The sequence below is a fragment of the Cucurbita pepo genome, unplaced genomic scaffold, assembly GCF_057944985.1.
Source record: "Cucurbita pepo subsp. pepo isolate OVF unplaced genomic scaffold, ASM5794498v1 scafford_6, whole genome shotgun sequence".
Lineage (NCBI taxonomy): Eukaryota > Viridiplantae > Streptophyta > Magnoliopsida > Cucurbitales > Cucurbitaceae > Cucurbita > Cucurbita pepo.
In genome coordinates, this window is record NW_028257911.1 from 136,835 (window position 1) to 145,003 (window position 8,169).

General features: G+C 36.1%; 1 non-coding gene across 1 annotated transcript; it reads left to right on the plus strand.

Annotated features, from left to right (window-relative positions):
* Positions 1–6,194: 6,194 nt before the first annotated feature.
* On the plus strand, positions 6,195–6,268 carry TRNAV-AAC (transfer RNA valine (anticodon AAC)). The gene has a single exon. It is a non-coding gene; the product is annotated as a tRNA-Val (tRNA).
* The last annotated feature ends 1,901 nt before the right edge of the window (positions 6,269–8,169 follow it).

The window sequence follows — 8,169 nt, forward strand, 5'->3', positions numbered from 1 at the left end:
CCTTTTGGCATAAAGATCAACTTTAGGTGCAATATAATTTGGTTGCCAGCAACAGCCCCATAGCAGCAGGGTAAAGATACTATTATTCGATAACAACATGGTTCCCAATAACAGAGACCTGCTAAATATGGGGAAAATTGCAATATGGAGAATATTCAGTTCTGGAATTACCATCCCTTTTCTTCGGTTGCCATCTACAGACCATTTTCTTTCTTTGGTTGCCAGCAACAGCCCCCATAATAGCACGGTAAAGATGGTTATGGAATTATCATCTCTTTTCTTTGGTTGCCACAGCCCCTTTCTTTCTTTGGTTGCCAGCAACAGTCCCCCGTAACAGTAGTGTAAAGATATTCTTAAGAACAACAGAATTTGGCCTAAGAAAGAAGTATCTTTTGGCATAAGGATCAACTTTAAGGTGCAATATAATTTGGTTGCCAGCAACAGCCCCCAGTAGAGATATTCTTAAGAACAGCAGAATTTGGCCCTAGAAAAAAGTATCCTTTTGGCATAAGGATAGCCCCAGTAGAGATATTCTTAAGAACAGCAGAATTTGGCCCTAGAAAAAACTATCCTTTTGGCATAAGGATAAACTTTAGGGTGCAATATAATTTGGATGCCAGCAACAGCCCCCATAACACCAGGGTAAAGATATTTTCGAGAATAGTATAATTTGGCTCAAGAAAGGAGTATCCTTTAGGCAAATAGCAAAAAGCAATGGCATGAAATAAGCCTTTGGCCCAAGAAAGAAGTATCCTTTAGGCAAAGAGCAAAAAGCAATTGCATGAAATAAGCCTTCCAACGCCAACAAATGCAAGACTGCATAATGTGATATTCGTACTAATAGATGCCAGCAACTGCCCCCATAACAGCATAGTAAAGATATTCTCAAGAACAGCAGAATTTGGCTCGACAAAGGAGTATCTTTAGGCAAAGAGCAAAAAGCAATTGCATTAAAACAGCAGAATTTGACCCAAGAAAGAAGTATCCTTTAGGTAAAGAGCAAAGAGCAATTGCATGAAATAAACATTTGGCCCAAGAAAGAAGTATCCTTTTGACATAATGTGATATTCGTACTCATGAACATAATAAAATGGATGTCGAAAATGAGATTTGAATTGACACCCTCTCATAAAGAGTAGAACTTAAGTCTAGCTCCTTAAACCACTCAGTAGTCATCCTGACTATTTGTTAAGAAAATAATTTTCACTCTACACAACTCAAAGTTAATTATTGAGCTGTTATAACCCATAATCTTAAGGGACTTGAACTAGAACCATATTAAAACCTTTCTAATACCTCAAGCCTCCCTTAAAAAAAATTAGGTAATTAAATTCACATATTTTATTTTATAGAATATTTAGATTTCAAAAGTTTCAATTTCATATTTACACAACTTAATATTATTCTGTATTTCATGAAACGCTTAAATATAGTTCATCATATTCAAAGATAATATTCTTATCTCCTAAAAAATTGTTATGAGTCATCTCAAATAATTTCAAAATTCTCATTTTTCTTAGTGAAGTCTGCCGGTTAATTTCAAAAGCTGCATTGATGTTCAAATCTTCTTTGCATTCTATTGCTATGATCTATTTAAATTGCATTAATAATTTGGTGACAATTATTTCCAAGGTTATTATTTTTTTTTATTTTTTTAATAGAATAACTCCAGCATGCTAATTTAATTCATAACCTCTCTGATCACAACATAGAGAGAAAAGTAACACACTAACAACACTTTCTTTTATTTAACATGAAGAACATGAAGAAGGAGAAAAGACAACACAAAGACAAAAAAAATACAAAGATAACAAAAATAAAAACACCATTAATTTGGGAGAGGATGACTTGTGAACCAGTTACTTAGGAGCAACAAAAGGGGAGTAGACGGCAATTGGTGCTAACAAGATTGGTACAATCAAAGTCGTCCTCCATTAAAAGTTTGTTGTTCTACGAAAAGAGGATTTTAAGTTTGTTCTACGAACATATGATTTTAAGTTTGTTGTTCTACGAACACGAGATTTTAAGTTTGTTGTATGAGCAATTTTAAGTTGTTCTAGGAACAGATGATTTTTTTTAAATTTGTTTACGAAAAAATTGTTTTAAGTTTGTTCTCCAAATAGAGAAATTTAAGTTTGTTATAAGAAAATGGATTTTAAGTTTGTTCTACAATTTTAAGTTTGTTCTAATTTAGAACAATTTTAATGATGAGTGTATAACTTCTGTATGTTTTTTTTTTTTGTTTTTTTTCTTGGTTCAATTTAACTAGAGTTGACTTGAGGGTGTGAATTAAAATAAGTATTATATTTTTAATTTTAAAAGAAAAAAATAATCATATAAATGATATGTTGCCTTTCCTACTCTTAGTGGCACCCAATTTCCTTTCCCACTCTTCTTGCATCCTCAAACATGGTTTATCTTTTCTCTCTCCTTAAGACCACTCCAACTATCTTTTTCTCTCTCCCCTCTCCATTCCAAACTCTAACTCGCTTTCTTTTTTTGTTTCTTTCTCTCGACCTCTCTAATGGCGGTGATTGTCGAAAATAATCTCGATCTGACGATGGAGGCTCTGTGGCGTCTTTTGCCGGAGACTCTACTTCGATTTAAGTCTATTTACAAGTCCTGGTATACTCTAACATTTATCAAATTCTTGTAAACATAAATGCATTTTACACAAGCTTGTGGTGCCGAAAAACACTAGAAAAGAGGAAATTATGCTCTCTATCCTCAATTTTTCCTTCGATTCATCTATGTCCGTTCTAGATCTCGATTTTCCATATAATGAGAATTTCCAGTATTTTGAAATCTAAGGTCATTCTCACGTCTAAGTCTGTGTTGATGTGAGATATTTTCCTTTGTAACTCATTATAATAATATATTTTTTTTAATTAGTATTTGAATGATAATAATTTTACGTGTAAATTAGTATTTATATAAATTTATACATATAATACTAGGATCTTAATATAAATTACAAAAAATCTCACAAGTTCATTTCACACCATCCTTTTTGCAAGTAGGTAGGGACTAATTGTTGGGTTAGAATCCATGAATGGTGAACATAGCGATAGACTTACCCTTACAACTGTTATCACCGCTCTTATCAAGCTACATCCCAGCTAAATAAAACAAGAAATAATGTAGCTATTGATTGTGTTAATATAACACATGCGGAGGCAATTTGGATCTTAGGCACTAACATCAATTATAGTAAATAAGTAGCATGTTCAAAAGTATTAAAACTTAATGAGTTTAGATACTAACCTTTTGTAGCTCAAACTCCTTTTTCCTCACGAACCGGTTTCGAACCACCACTAGTGTCTTCTCCACTATCCTCCGGCCTTAGAACGGGATTGTAGAATCTGGTGAGTGACTAAACTTGGGAGGGATTTTGTATATGAAGAGACTGTTTTTTAGAGGTTTTTTCTCAAGGTTTTTCACCAAGAAGAAGACCTTCCATGTACCATGATCACTCTATTTAAAGAGTCATGTTTGCATGTTCATGCAAATTTGAGTTCACCAAATTTTGACACTTACAATTTCACTCAAACTTGTGGGGTTTATTTGGCAAGCATTCAAGTTTGGTTAAACCAAATTTTGACACCTCAAAATTTCACTAACATGTATTTTTTCATTAAATGAAGTCAACATTTTGACTTTCTTCATTTTAATTCAACAATTAATTTGAATAATTAATTTAAAATTAAAGTAACATTAAATGATTAATTAAACTATTTAATTAGTATTTAATATTAATTCAAATGCCATCCCAATCAATTCCGACACATAATTGATTAAGATATTTAAATCTTATTTAAATATCTCAGATTCTCTCTTTTTGTTTAATTCGTAAATAAAACAAAAATGCGGTTAAATATATTGTATATGTGTAGCGCATATTTCCTAATTTGAATTCGAACACTTTGAACTCACTCGTCAAACTATTCTATGGTTTAGTCCGATATGAGCTAGCAGGGACCTAATGGACCTATAGATCATGGGCTCCAACGATCCAAGATTAACCGGTTAAACTCATGAACTTGGTTAACCAACATTCGTTAACAAGTAGGACACTCCACTATAGCCTAGTAGTTGCACTCCCCTCACTATAGATATATTTCTGTCCATTTGATATAACCATGATTAGTAAGTCGATCCTTCATAGGTTGTTCGTAACTAGAGCTGGGTCAATTTACCGTTTTACCCCTGAAGTTACTTCGTGTTCCTTATGTCCCACTGATCCTCTAATGAACTATTGGTTTGTGGTCCAACCAGTAAACCGAATCCCTCTCAGGCCAATGAGAGGGTGGGGCACCTTGTTCAAGACCTGGAGTCAATGCTTAAGGGAACTACCTCTCTTCTATCCCTAAAAGTGGGTAGGAGTGAATTCCATCTTGCACCCCACGTCCCCAGCCATTCACCTAGTCTTACCCCTGAAATGGGAGACCTATGGAGTCGGCGAACTAGAGCCACTCTCACCCATGCAAATCTAAGGATAATTCCGAATAAACAGGAGTTCATGGTTAGCTCAGGATTAAAACCGAGTTACCTAGGTTATCGAATGAAAAGAAAACCAGTCTCAATAGTAAACAACATTATAAAGTGAGAGTGGTTTTCTTCATGGTCCGATCTTATGCAATACTCATTGCATAGGACACCTCCACTCACATGTCTCCACATGTACAATTTAGTGATCACATTGTTTATATCATATACAAAAGTGGGCTGCATCCATAGTGTCCCCAGAATAAGGTACTCAGTCTTATCCTTATACTATAGATCTTTTGACTATATACTTGAACTTGATCCACTCTTATGTCTCTACATATAGTTCAAGTAATCATACTATAGCCAGAGTGTTCTTAGTTTATTGGATTTAAATTAATGATCGTAAAGTTCACTTTATTCAATAACAATCTTTAATGAATAAATAATAAATAACTTTATTGAAAATAGAATATGTTTTTCTTTACAAACTATCAGTTTTAGGACATAAAACCCAACAGCTATGTCCCATTTGAAGTCTATGAAAGATGATGAGAGTGAAAAGGTGAAGTAGTCTGCAATTGGGATAGACATTTATAGAGAAGGACTCAATCAGCCTCCTCTGACATTTTTAATATATTAATGAATCTGTGTATTTATGGTAGGAATAAGAGATTTTAAGTTTGTTGTGGTGTAGTTGGTTATCACGTCAGTCTAATACACTGAAGGTCTCCAGTTCAAGTCTGGACGATGCCATCTTTGTAATTTTTATTTTCATTTTTGTATTTATAATCTCGATTCATTTTAGACCTTTAGGAGAAAGTTTAAGAGCCATTTTAGACCTTTAGGAGAAAGTTTAAGAGCCATCGAGCTTGATAAGCATGGGAACCGTGCCCTCGAACACACATTGATTCATTTTAGACCTATACGAAGAAGTTTAAGAGCCTTAGAGCTTGATAAGTCCGAGAACCGTGCCCTCGAACACACATTGAGCATGTAATTAATTGTTTGGACTTTTATTGAAGAAATACCTGTACGAATCAACAAGGACTAAGGTGGAATGATTGTGAGCACGTTGTACGCTTAATGTACGCAGGACTAAGGTAGATTGATTGTGAGCACGTTGTACGCTTGATTTAGCCATGAAATTTAAGAACTAAACTTAGTATCAGAATTCTAGGTTGATTGGTCCAACAGACTATTTTCGCCAGACGAAGAGTCATTGAGTCTTTCGTTACGTGATTTTCGAGTCTTCAAATCTCAAACCGTGACGAAAATAAAACTAAAAGTAAAATTAAATTAAACATTCAGATAATGCAATTTAAAATCAAACAACACCTCGACTAGAACGAATTGAAAGGCAATGCAAACATGTGTTGTTAAAGGGTTGTTACAAATGGAGAAAGGGTTTGGGGTACTGCTTCGAACGAAATATTAACGACCCAAAGTACACAGACCGGGTCAACACTCATAAACGACCCTCAAGTGACAATGCATCTCTCAAACGCTCCCCCACCTCGTGCGACAGTTAGCGAAGACCTGAAAAAGAAATCTAAAATGCAATGAGTAAAAAAGTACTCGGTAAGCAGCCTACTTGTAGGCTCTCGTCGCATTCAGTTCCAGGTGGGTTTCCACGGGCTTTTCTCTAGGCTCTAGGAAGTTTGGGTTTAACACTATAGTTTGCCTGACCTACTGAGGAGGCTTCCAATGGTGTTGTGGTGTAGTTGGTTATCACGTCAGTCTAACACACTGAAGGTCTCCAGTTCAAGTCTGGGCAACGCCATTTTTGCAATTTTTATTTTTATTTTTATATTTATAATCTCCAACTACACATTGATTTAGCCAAGGAATTTAAGAACACTCATAAAGTCGACATCCAGTTCCAGGTGGGTTTCCACGGGCTTTTCTCTAGGCTCTAGGAAGTTTGGGTTTAACTATATAGTTTGGCTGACCTTCTTGGGAAGCTTCCAACGGTGTTGTGGTGTAGTTGGTTATCACGTCAGTCTAACACACTGAAGGTCTCCGGTTCAAGTTTGGGCGAGCCATCGAGTTTGATAAGCATGGAAACCGTGCCCTCGAACACACATTGAGCATGTAATTAATTGTTTGGACTTTTATTGAAGAAATACTTGTACGAATCAACAAGGAACTAAGGTGGAATGATTGTGAGCACGTTGTACGCTTGATTTAGCCATGAAATTTAAGAACTAAACTTAGTATCAGAATTCTAGGTTGATACGTTGTACGCTTGATGTACGCAGGACAAAGGTGGATTGATTGTGAGCACTGATTTAGCCATGAAATTTAAGAACTAAACTTAGTATCAGAATTCTAGGTTGATTGGTCCAATAGACTATTTTCGCCAGACGAAGAGTCATTGAGTCTTTCGTTACGTGATTTTTGAGTCTTCAAATCTCAAACCGTGACGAAAATAAAACTAAAAGTAAAATTAAATTAAACATTCAGATAATGCAATTTAAAATCGAACAACACCTCGACTAGAACGAGTTGAAAGGCAATGCAAACATGTGTTGTTAAAGGGTTGTTACAAACGGAGAAAGGAACATGTGTTGTTAAAGGGTTGTTACAAACAGAGAAAGGGTTTGGGGTACTGCTTCGAACGAAATATAAACGACCCAAAGTACACAGACAGGGTCGACACTCATAAACGACCCTCAAGTGACAATGCATCTCTCAAACGCTCCCCCACCTCGTGCGACAGTTAGCGAAGACCTGAAAAAGAAATCTAAAATGCAGTGAGTAAAAAAGTACTCGGTAAGCAGCCTACTTGCAGGCTCTCGTCGCATCCAGTTCCAGGTGGGTTTCCACGGGCTTTTCTCTAGGCTCTAGGAAGTTTGGGTTTAACTCTATAGTTTGGGTGACCTTCTGGGGAGGCTTCCAACGATGTCGTGGTGTAGTTGGTTATCACGTCAGTCTAACACACTAAAGGTCTCCAGTTCAAGTCTGGGCGATGCCATCTTTGCGATTTTTATTTTTATTTTTGTATTTATAATCTCGATTCATTTTAGACCTTTAGGAGAAAGTTTAAGAGCCATCGAGCTTGTAAAGCACGGGAACCAGGCCCTTGAGCATGTAATTAATCGTTTGGACTTTTATTGAAGAAATACCTGTACGAATCAACAAGGACTAAGGTGGAATGATTGTGAGCACGTTGTACGCTTGATTTAGCCATGAAATTTAAGAACTAAACTTAGTATCAGAATTCTAGGTTGATTGGTCCAACAGACTATTTTCGCCAGACGAAGAGTCATTGAGTCTTTCGTTACGTGATTTTCGAGTCTACAATCTCAAACCGTGACGAAAATAAAACTAAAAGTAAAATTAAATTAAACATTCAGATAATGCAATTTAAAATCGAACAACACCTCGACTAGAACGAATTGAAAGGCAATGCAAACATGTGTTGTTAAAGGGGGTACTGCTTCGAACGAAATATAAACGACCCAAAGTACACAGATCGGGTCGACACTCATAAACGACCCTCAAGTGACAATGCATCTCTCAAACGCTCCCCCACCTCGTGCGACAGTTAGCGAAGACCTGAAAAAGAAATCTAAAATGCAGTGAGTAAAAAAGTACTCGGTAAGCAGCCTACTTGTAGGCTCTCGTCGCACGCTCCCCCACCTCGTGCGACAGTTAGCGAAGACCTGAAAAAGAAATCTA